The following is a 12771-nucleotide window of genomic DNA, read 5'->3' as shown; positions in this document are numbered from 1 at the left end:
AATTCTCCTCACGTCACACGCTGTTACATCATATAATATCATTATACATTAAATACATGGAAATAGGGAAGCGTGACGCCTAGGGTAACAGTCAAGTAGATATGTATGTATATGATATAATATGTAGACATCTATATACGGGTGAAGAGGTTTCAATCTTCATCATTTGACAAATATTTTGTGCTGCACCTAACTTAAATAGCTCACTAATGGGTGGTAAAGGAACCAGTCTGACAATGCCTGTTTTATATCATTTGTCTTCTCAAATTTAAACAATTATGAAATTACAAACATGCTACTTGTATGAACTGAAACAAATCTCAGATTAATGGACACTCATGAAAACTGAATACCAAATTGTTTTACTGTAAAAATTTTCTACGAGTAAAGTACATTTTTAAATATTATTTTTTAAAGTAATATATTCAGTCGTTGGTAGTAGTAGTACGAACAATTTGTATAATTATTAAGAACAGCATTTTTTAAGATACATATTTCTAAAAGCCAGCGAAATTGCGCCTTACAAATAAAATAGCCTTCTTTCTTTCTTTATTATTATTCTCCTATACACGTGGTAACGCGCAACAACTCAATCTGCGGTGAAATGTCATAAGTGATTTCATAAGGAATTTATTTCCTAGTTAAATTAACATCCTTAAATCAAAATCAAAAAGATCACACTTAAACTAGAAGGAAACTTATATCGATATTTGAAGATTCTAGAGTTTCATAATTGGTCCGTAATTTCAAAATTCTACAAACGTGCTCAAAATCGATTATTCAATTAGTGACCAACCACCGGCAGGCTCCGATGAAACTTGTTGCGGGCGCAGCGGCCTCTTGCGGACCGCAATCGAATCAATTCACGAGAATCATGTTAGTTTTGGAAAAGAGCGGTTTTTCGCGACCTCCATCTGAAGTTTACATGGCATTGTTCTGTTCAGTGGTCACTAGCACGATTTCCCTACTAATCTGTCTGGTTCACTGAGAGAAAATGCATATTTCGCGTCAAACATAATGATAGTAAGGCTTCGTTTTGAATGGTGAGAATTCTATTTTTTAAAATTCCTTTTTCTTCTTTTATTTTGCTTTTATAAATTTAAGCTTCATTAAATAAGCAAAGAAAGTTTTTTTTTATATACATGAAAAGTATTTAAGAGAAAATATTGCTATATATATCCTGAACATTACAGCTAAATGCAATATTTTATCTAATGATAAACGGGGGGAGGGGCAATTGTATGCTCACTTTATCAAAAGTATAGAGGGCGCTGCATCTCTTAATAACCGCAATAAATGGTTACGTATAATATTGAGAAGCATAGTTATTACATCAGCTGTTTTAAAATATAGCCAGTTGATATATTTTTTAACGATTATTCTTTTCTTTCAATTCATATTTCTGTAACAGAATTTTTTTTATATATTAGCTTTTATTTATTTATTTATTTATTTATTATTAGCTTTTATTTATTTATTTATTATTATTATTATATTAGCTTTTATTTATTTATTATTATTATTATTATATTAGCTTTTATTTATTATTATTATTATTAGTCCAAAGGGATTTGAATCCCGAAGGACTATTAGTTTCGTTTTGGCATTTTGCGTCGGACGGATAAATGTCGGTTCACTTTTCAAACTGTTGCCATAAAATGTTAGAGTCCTGCATTATATTTGAAGAAATTAAATAATGAAAATCTGCGTAAATGTATGTATATTTCTCACATTGTCATAAAATAACGGTACATAGAGTCATCGAATTTTGAATAACGTAATCCTCCAACGAATATGAGCATGTGGAAGACCAAATTTGAAATTTGAAATTTGTTTTATGATCGATTTCCTATTTTTAAAACTTTGACGAATTTTTGATTAACAAACTCAAGCATTTCAAAGCGAGCAATGGCAACGTTGTGCAGAAAAAACATTTTTATCTCTAGCGCGTGAGTCTCTGTATCGGAAATTCTAAAGATATGCTCGTTTTAAAACTATTTTGCGATATTGCTGTTGCACTGGATCTTATGGTTTAAATGCAAGGAACATGATATTTAATAAAGAAAGGTAACACACAAAATGCTAAAAAACGCCCCTTTGGACGTAATTTAAAATCTGAAACATTTCAGATTTTTTTTTTATTATTATATTAGCTTTTATTTATTTATTTTTTTTTTTTTATTTTGTCAAAAGTCCCTGTAATTTCTGTCTAATATTATTCCAGGTAAAATTTATGAATACTTTTTTTTTAAAATTTCATATCTATTTCCCTAAATTCGCTATTCAATTTATTTACAGAATTTGATAATTAATACATTATAAACAAATTAAAAATTAATGTGGTGATTATTTTCGAAATCAGGACACTAAATGTATCAAAATATGTTATGAATTTGTACTATCATTTACGCAAAGCAAAATTTTCAACTCATGATATATAATTAAATTTATTTATATTTCTGGGGTGAAAACAATTTCTTTATACTGTGATGAATTATCTTCTACTTGTTTCACATTGAATTTTTTCATATTTAGTGCGAAATACATGTATCCGCTTCTCATGTATTTATTGCTTAAGAAGAATGAACAAAAACATTTTATAGTATAATTTTAATATATTATATAATTCCTAAATTAAAATTACGTCCTAAGAACTGGAAATTGTTTTAACTCATTTCTGATGTGTTATAAATTTTACAGATGTTCTATTAATATTGTCTTGTACTCATATTTCGCACTTCCATTGCTGGATGCTGATAATCTTATTAACAGTGTAGCAAGCAGAACGAGAGTACGCTGACGTGAAATATACACTAATAGAAATATACAACTTTGGACTGTCCTTTATTTTGAAGAAAATTCTCTGAATTTCAGGGGCGGGGAACGATTTCTGTCTTCTTCATGTAGTAAAGCCATTCCGTCCTGCAAGACGAATAATTGCATTTATAGAGATGTCAAAAGATTGTTGTGGCAATTATTTTATTTTTCCTTTTCATAACCTAACACAATTTTCTGGACGGGGCATAAATTCAACTTCTAAATTATTTTTTCTTTTATAGCAAAAGTCGCTGATCTCAACTTTGTTCAATTGAAATTCCGTTGTAGCAAAGCGATAATAAGATACAATGCTTACTGAGTCCAAAATCATTCCTCTCGAACTTTTCCAAACCAGCCTTTTTTCATTCTTTCAACTTCTAGAATCATTAAATGCATATTTTGCACTAAAGGTAAGAAGTCTCAGTTTTGCAATAAAGGTAAGCAGTGTCTGTATATTATGAAAAAACAGTTAACTACAAAATCTCTCCTAAGGAAATAACTTCAAATTCCACTCCTAAGGAAATGACCTTCACTGTTAAATTATACCAATAAAAATTGATGTTATACGTCAAGAATTTGTCTGAACGCTGCTAAACTACTAAAAACTGAAATACCAGAAAAATATTTTTTAAGTAAATTATCAAATCTGTAAATTATAAAAATATTCACTGAAATGCTTAAGTAAATGCTTGCTATTGTGAGATGAAATTTGTCAGGGCCAATTATTGGTGTTTAGTAGAAAAACTCTAAAAAACGTTTTCAGAAACTCGTAAGTTATGCTCATTTTCCTACAGGACTTGTTTATAAGCAATGAATGTGAAATAATTTACTTAGTAGATACACCAACGACCAGGACTGATTTAGTTTACGTGTTATTGAAGAAACTGATGTGATTACTCTATGGTGTAAGCTGCAGCGTAATGATATCATATTAAATTTATCTGGTATAAATGTTTCTTTATCTAATGGTGCAGCAACACGGACTCATTTTAGGAATTGTCAGTTAAAGCATAAAGTAATATTGTTCAAAAGGAATAATATCGAAGTTAACATTCGGTGTTATATCTTACTGTAGAGACAATGTTGAGTATAACATGCATTTGAAAACTGAACTACGCGTTTACAACAGTAATTATTTTTTACCGTGCATAATATTCTTCAAAAAAAGTTATTATTATAAGAATTTGATGTAGTATCAGGTAATAATTTATAAGAAAAATACTTATATTAATTGAATGGCACTGAATGTATTCTATTACTATTATATGGAATAATTGACACTGAATTACTCTTATATTAATTTAATGAAACTAAATTTATTTAGGATTCGAAAGATGTCGCCAAGACTTCATAGGAGACTTACTCATATATCTGGTTGTATTTCAGATTGCACAAGTCATTAATCAACTCACAATTAAAATTTCTGTAACACAGTGCATGGAATAAAACATGTACCTACAACAAATAGTCGCAAATTCGATGTCAATAAAATGAGCAATAAATAAACACAAAATTTCTGTAAAAATGCGTTAAGTAAATAAATAAAGATAAGTGCATAGCAATAAATAAACTCGTAAAACGCAAATTATAAGCAAATAAATCCGAATATTTACAAAATACATAACATCTTCCGAAATATATTGATCAGAGTATGGTCATTTATTAAGAAAATACTTCGTAGTGTCATTAGTTTTTTTTATGTGTGAGATGAGAAAAATGAGCAGTGAGGATTCGAACTCTGGACCTCCCGAATACGCACCGAATGTGCTTCCAGTTACACCAGCAAAGTCATGCGGAAACGAGGGAGAAAACACCTCATATATTCTCCCTTTTAAAGAGCGGCTGGGCTTTAAGGGATCCAGTCGTCCTGGAAATGATAGATTGTAGTCCACAACCTTTTAGTTCGGGCACCACTCGTAGAGTTATTTTGAAACAGATTACGCAAAAAGCAAACTAAGAAACGAATTACCATACATTTATCTGTATTTTAAATTTAGCTGCTTACTTTGCGAAATTCTTGAAAACGTTTATACAACTAATGCTCATATTTCAGAGCTAAGTTCTAATGTGTATACATTTATACTTGGCATATTTCAGAAACTATTATTATTGTAATATAGTATAAAGTCCTAATCCGTAAATTATTGCTCATTGCCTTTACCAGATTCATTTTAGAAAATCAGTATCTTTAATTAAAATCGTTTTCATTATAACTAAACCTCAAGAACCATAAGAACACAAATCTAAAATGAACGTTTGGTACCTTTTTGGGGTGAGAGGGAGATACTGTTATTAGTATTCGGAATAATCTCACTCTTTCTACAAGTGCATGTCGATAAAATAAGGTCAGATACAGATATAACAAAACTTTAAGTAAGATTAATCGAAAATGACCACGTGAGACATGAAAGCATATCTTGGCACTTGGTTGCTCTTAGTATTTATCTCAGAAATTTAATATTTCTGAAGTCTAAAGCTTCATCAAAGAACTCGGAAGATAAACAATGAGATTCCCGTGTAAATACAGTTAATGAAATAGGTAATAAACTCATACCTATAACTGCTATTCGAAGAGAAGATAGTTTTCTAATTGAATTTCTCTGTTTTCATAAAACTACTGACATATAGGTTGAGGTTATGACCTCAGTGGTTTAGTTCTTATTACTCAACACATGTTTTATATCAGATATTAAAACTTGAAGTGCAATTAAATCTGACTTTTTTTGACATTTCAATTTTAGTCTAGTTTCTCTAAATCTGTAACGTTCTGCGAGTGACGGATTCGTAAAACATTCATAACTAACTAAGCCAGATCAACAAAAAGCTTTCATTTATTCTTGTTTCATACTGCAAAATTAACAGCAATAAATAACCTAAAAATGTAAACAAATTCTTTGAACGAAATTCTTCATACGTGAGAGCTTTCGCAGATTACAAAGTTGCTTGTATAATAAATTCTGAAGTAGCATGTCAACCGATCGAGAAGCTAAAAACAGTCGCAAGAGTGCGAATTTAATTCCGCCGCTTATATTCTCCTATTTATAGGCTTTCTCAAACAATTTTGGATATTTAAAGAAAAAAAAACAATTTTGGATATTTAAAGAAAAAAATCAATCCTAAAGTTTCAAAAATGAGTTTTCATGAAATTCTAAAACTATTGCCAAGACTTTGTAGGAGAGTTTATGTTCATATACTGCTAGTCATTAAAATTGCAATACCATGAAAGAAAGCAAATACAAAAATGATATTTATTGTACGTAAACAGTATAGCACGAAAACAAAATGATTAAATTTGTGAGAAGTTTGGGGGTTTACAGAGGGGAAAAATTAGTAGAAACAGCTGCCAACCCTGGCAGCTAAAACGGCCCTTATTCGGTTAGGCATGGAGTCGAAATGAGCTTGGATGACAGAAACGGGCAACTCTTTCCATGATTCGTCAAGTCACTGCCACACTTTATCCACCGTATCAGCTGGATAGGGGTGGCGGACCTGTCTCTCTGCGTACCATGACCAGATGTTTTCAGTGGGCGACAGATCGGGAAACCGTGCAGGCCAGGACAGCAATCGAATACCCTGTGTATCAAGTTAGGTCAGAAACGACGTGCAACATGTGGTCTTGCATTATCTTGTTGGAAGAAAGTGTTTGGCAGTTTCGAAGATAGGGCACAACCACTGGACGTAAAACGTCAGAAATGTACCGATTTGCGTTCAAATTACCGTCGATCCGAACCAGAGATGTGCGTGTCGTGTACACAATGGCTGCCCAGACCATCACACCAAGTGCAGAGCCCCTATGGCGATATCAAATGCAAGCAGGCGACGTGCGGTCTCCTCAGAGCCTCCAGATACGTATACGGTCATCAGAATACTGCACGCAGAACCGGGACTCGTCTGAAAAGATGACATTCCAGCTTTGTCGCTCGGCGCACCAGAGTCGCCGATTCTCTCTATTCTGCATTGTCAAGTGAAGACGAAGTAATGGTCGCCGTGCTGATAGTCCATCTGCGGCAAACATCGACGCATCCTACGAGCAGATATTGGGCTGCAAACATGCCCATTTTCTGACTAATAGTCCTTTATACGGTTGCCCGGTTTTGTAGGGCTGACCTTACAATATTTCTGTCCTCTCGGGTGTTAGTCAAGGGAGGGTGTTGAGATTCTGAATGCCGTTCAAGATGATCCTCAGCAACCCATTCATTCCATACCTACATGACAGTGCTTGGATGTCGACCAGTGCGACGGGCGATATCATGGAACGATCATCCACACTCTTAATTTCGTGAGTTACTGGTAAGCATTTCTTCTTATTAGTTCAAGGCATAACACGATATAAGAGCAAACCCCTAATTTGCAAAGCGCTTTCCGAAAGATAAATCCACTACAAAATTTTTCTTTTACGCAGTGCTTCAGATGTCGTTTCTCCCTCCTGCTAAATGTCATGAAATACTAATCATTTGCACATTGCAACCTCTTCTTCCTTTCACGTGATTTTGAGGTTCGTCAGGTTATTCCTTCCTGATGCTGCAGTTTTAATGGCCAGCAGTGTATATCCGGCTCTAACCAAAATGTTTTTACAATTCTGTCATGAATGAACTAAGATTTAAAAGTTCTATAATTTAGTATACAGAATAGGTACCCACAACAAATAGTCACAAATCCAAAATCACTACAATGCTTGATAAAAAAAGCCCAAAATTTGCGTTACGTAAACGATAAAATATAAATATGCACTAATACAAAAATGAGTAAAAGGCAAATTATAGACAAATAAATACACATATTTACCAAATTTGTATAACGTCATCCAAAATATATTGATCAGATAATATATAATATGTAAAACTTGTCATATATAGAAGCGTGTTCATTATTTATAATAAAAACTAAAATAATACATAATCGGTAAAGAAAAAGTACTGATATCTTAACAGTTACATCAATATGATTTAGTATGGATTTAAATAACAGTAATTTTCGAAAGCACTTTTATTAGCTTCTAAATTACAGGCGTATTTCTTAATTTGAAATGTTTACCATACATTATATGATATTGAATCTGGAAAAAATTACAAAAAATTGTAGTCTTATTATTTTAAACAGTAAATAGATAATTTTTTTTTTTGTTACGCTGTTTAACAAATTTGCTATGAATTGCTTTACAGATGTTTATAAAAAGGAAAAAGATATGATACGTTTATATATTTTGATAAACTTCCGTAGCTGTTGCTCTAAAAGGCTGAAATGTCTATACGAGATTTTATGTATACTATATATTGCACTGTACTTATTGCAGTCCACTCTTGCAACTAAACAAGATTGTTCTTATGTTAAATCTTTCAAACCGGTATAGCAAATTTATAAAAATTATCACTGATTATATTACCTAAACTCTCATATAAACCAGAACTTAACAAAAAAAGTACAATTTAGTGAGATGAGCCAGGAGTACAAAAAATTACTATCTAGGCAATGCTCATAAAAAAGTGGTGGCTTTGAAAGATATCGCGATATGATTAATATCACATATTATCAATATGACATAAGTACAATTTTTAATTAAGTTGGTCAAAAGTATTTCTCTTAGTCTGGTTGTTAAATGAACGTATTTCAGCAATGAACTTTGCAAAAAATGTTGATGCCCTGGGTGCGAGGTCTGTAACATATGATTATCTGATGATGACCACATCGCAGAGTCGACCACCAACACAGCTGTTTACGAAATGGAGGCCGCACTGTTGACTTATTATGCAACGGAAGAGCCAGCAATTCCCTATTTTGCCAAGACACGAAATTATTTTACTAGTAGTCAAGATGAAGCATTTAGTTTAAACGAAGAGAAACTGGTGTGGTATGGTCATATAGATATTCTTTGTCAAGATTCCCAAGATGGCTGACTTCCGAATACATTGGTACCTCTTTCATAGCAAATGAGAAATCCTGGTACAACGAGGTACCTTTTGTTAATGATTCCGATTGCAGCCACGAAGGTCACTCCAAAGGATCCCGAGAAAAAGAAGTGTTCCATCGGCTCCGGAATGTGGACACATTTGTTATGCACGAGTGAAGAAATTCTCTTCTTTTTTCCCCCAGGAATTGAAGGCATGTAACGAGACCGTGAATTAGTAAGGTTTTGAGCAGCGAAAAAGTCAGGTTTTTTTTTTTTTTTTTTTTTTTTTTTTTTTTTTTTTTTGTCTGAGAAGAGCCAGGTTCCTGCTGGAACTATGGGCATTTTGGCTCGCTAGAACTATCACTCCTCGTTTATGCTGTTAATAACGTACTCTACTGTTTATTAAGTTTCGGAAATTACGGGATTAAATGTATCGAAGCTCCACATCGGTCATGAACCTTTACTGTTAATGTTTTTATTTTATTAAAATCCACGTTATTATTAGAACTTGAGTTAGAAGTTCATTTCAACCCTGTATCACAACCGAGCTTTTATGTAGCGGCTTCGGACATTCTACCACACTGGCTTCAAATTATGATTTGTCAACTTCATTTAATATATGACTGCCAGAAGAACATATTACACTTTTATTCAAATTAGAAAGATTTAGGAATAAATTTTAAAATTGAATGAATTTTCAAAAATTTTAAGCGAATTTCCCTGAACAGTTAGTAAACATATTAAACAGGTCAAATTCTTCGATTTAAGATGCTCATCTAAAGGATTTCTTATTACTATGAAATGATATAAAAAGATTTCAAATGGAGCGAGCATTTGTATGAGTACTTCAAATTCCAATATTCTGAATACATCATCAAAGAAATTTTTCCTTCCCTCAGATTTAGATTTAATAACAGGTTATCTAACGTTCTGAATGCAGTTCTTAAATGCATTTAGATAACTCTCTTTGATGTTATTTCATAGCAAAAATCGGAAATGAAGTTGATTTGTGTAGCTGATATTGAAATATTGAATGTACGTTGTTAAATTTTAATCCGATTGCAAAATCAAAGACCACTTGAACACTTCTAATAAATAATATTTTTCATGAAATCAATCAATACTTTCCATAAAATATTCAAAGCTTCTGTGAATAAATAATTATGCTAAGATAGATTATTTGAGCTTTAAGCACTTTTCATTTACACACTATTTGAAATTTCACACATTCTGTGTCTTTGCCTATTAATGGAGTGAAATTTCTATTCTCGATCACGAATATTTATTAAATGTTTATTATGTTGTTTTAATAAATCTGAATTAAATTTATCTGCTATCGATTCGTTCTTTTTATTAAATAATTGGAGCAACCGTATTTTCTTATGATTTTAAGTGGGATACCTTATTTAATGCGGATAACTATCATGTTCCCTGATTAATCATAAGTTGAGATGGTAACTTAGATCCTATTAAAAAGATAACTCTGCGTAAAAAGGTTCCATTAAAAATCACTTTTGAGTTCTTAAATCTTTAGCTATACCTTTATAATCTTGTCTGCGTTTTATATATGTATATGAAATGATTTGGATGTTAGTTGCGGTCATATTTTGATGACAAAAAAGAAGCTTGCAGACATGGTCGACAACTTATTATTTCTTATTATTCCAGTTGACAGATATTTTTAAGTAAACACAAATAAATTCGGGTAATAAGCGCCTCTTCTTGAAGAACTTCATCGATACCGACAAAAGTTCTGAAACAGAATTTCCATGTCATGTTTCTGTAGCCGCTGTATCCGTATAGCCATTTCACTCTCCGAATTTTTTAAATTAAACAGCCAACCAAATGACAGATGCTGCGCACACAACTGAAATTCTCGGCTGTAGAGATGGTGATGGAAATGTCCTTCAAGATGACTAACAGCTCTTTTATTATGACAATAATTTCTTTCTGGCTTTGAGAGACTTTTAATAAAATAGGCAATAATATGCTCTTGGCGATCAATCTCGAGCGAAAGAACCGTTCCGATTCCTTCATTCCTGGTTCCTGTATTGAGAATAAAAGTCATTTTCGGGTTGAGAAGAAGCTAATACAAGAGCAAAAGTCAAAGCACCTTCAGTGTTTTAAATGTTTCTTCAGATTCATCTGCTCATGAAAACGGTGACCGGAAAAATGCCCACAGGAAAAATGCTCGCAGAATAATGCTCACAGGAAAAAAGCCCACACAGAAATATGCCCACTTAGAAAAAAGCTCCCATTGAAAAATGCTCACTTAGAAATATGCTCACACGGAAGAAAGCTCACATAGATATATGCTCGCATGGAAATAATTCCACTGAAAAATAAAAGATGTAGAAATATATTCTTAGATTAATCAATAAATAATTAATCTATTTGAACATCGTGAACCTACTTCAATTGTTCAAAGTAAAATTATTTAAATTATATGATTTATATATAACTGTATAACTTATGTGTAGATTCAGTTGCTATATAAGATTAGTAAATGGGCCGTTTTAAATTAGGTGGTGTGGTGTGGTGTATTTAATTATGGCAAAGCACACGAGGGCTATCTGCCTAAAGGGAGGGATGCCTTTCGTGGAGGACTTTCTAAGGGAAACTGGCTCGTATACACGTTACACAAGGGGAAAACCACGAAAACGCCCATGCAGCCAGCGTTTTAAATTAGGAAAAGGAGAGAAAGAAGGAAAAACAAAACAGAATATACAGTAAAAAATTATTATAATTTTAATTGTTAAAAAAATAAAATAATATTAAATATAAGGTACACATTTTATAATATAAACATTTAAAAGAATAAACAAATATATGAAATTATTTTATTTAAATTTCGTAAAATACCTTATTATATATAAATCATAAATATATATTTCAAAAAGTTATAAATACATAAAACTGCGGAATATTAGCTAATATATGTAAATATCAAATTTTATCGTCGATTTCATCATAGTTTCTTACATTATTCGCGATTACCAAATGAAAGTTTTCATATTTTCTTTTCTTTTTTTTTTCGTCAGTACGCCATGTATTTACAATAGCTAATAATAACCATTGACAGGCTAAATCTTTTCTCAGTCCGTCAAATAAAAACCACATACTGGGATGGCTACAATTCAATAATGAATTTAGTACCTTATGAAAGCTTTCGTAACAATTTGTGGTTTTAGATTTTTCGAAAGCTGCTTTCATAATGATTCCACACTTCGATTAGAAATTGTGGTCTTCTAGAACGTTTTTGGCTCCAAGCATAAATAACTGAATTCAAACATCAATTTCTGTAGATACATATCAAAAGTATGCAAAAATAGAGTAAATAAACAAAAAATAACTATTGCAGTTACAGGAATAAAAATGTTGTGCAGGGGCAGCGGTATAAAATATTAAAGTACATGCAAAATTTTACTATAGTTTTCAATCTTTTATATACCTCCCCTGAAAGTGTTTATGTGAGCATTTGTTGAATAATTTTTTTAAATGATCAAACAATTTTTCTTTTAAAAATTAGGTATGTGTACGATGTTCAAATCGATTAATTATTGATTGATTAATATAAGGATATTTCTACGTATTTTATTTATCAGTGGGCTTATTTTCATGTGAGCTTTTTTCTGTGTCAGCATATTTCTAAGTGAGCATTTTTCCATGTGAGCTTTTTTCTCTGTGGGCATATTTCTGTGTGGGCTTTTTTCCTGTGAGCATTTATACCGGTGGGCATTTTTCTTGTGGCTTTTTTTCCTAGAACCCATGAAAACATTTGCTGTGCTTCTGTTAGGTGATTGTAAAGACCTTGCATTACAGATAATTACTAATGGTTAAGAACTTGCATTACAGATGATATTGTTGGCTCAAATTTCGTTTATGGTACTCAGAATCGCTTAGCAGTGATTAGACTTCCTTGAAGCCTTCCAAAATTGGAAATGTCTAATAAAGCAGTTGGTGCAAAATAGGCTTTTTGATAAAGAATTAACTAACAAAGCACGATCTAATAAGCTCAAGACCATATTGAGTGATAAAGACATTAAACATAGATTCTTTGCGAATAT

General features: G+C 32.0%; 1 protein-coding gene across 1 annotated transcript in view; it reads left to right on the top strand.

Annotated features, from left to right (window-relative positions):
* Positions 1-892: 892 nt before the first annotated feature.
* LOC118187951 (uncharacterized) overlaps positions 893-12771 on the top strand; it is a 254275-nt gene continuing 242396 nt past the window's right edge. Inside the window, exon 1 of the mRNA XM_035358275.2 lies at positions 893-1043. The gene's annotated coding sequence lies outside the window, so the exon portion shown is untranslated. The remainder of the gene's footprint in view (positions 1044-12771) is intronic.

The sequence above is a fragment of the Stegodyphus dumicola genome, chromosome 4 (genome assembly GCF_044657685.1).
Source record: "Stegodyphus dumicola isolate Sdum_Otavi_A_Nest chromosome 4, ASM4465768v1".
NCBI lineage: Eukaryota > Metazoa > Arthropoda > Arachnida > Araneae > Eresidae > Stegodyphus > Stegodyphus dumicola.
The sequence above is the reverse complement of the archived record's forward strand: the minus strand, read 5'-3'. Positions and strand labels throughout refer to the sequence as shown.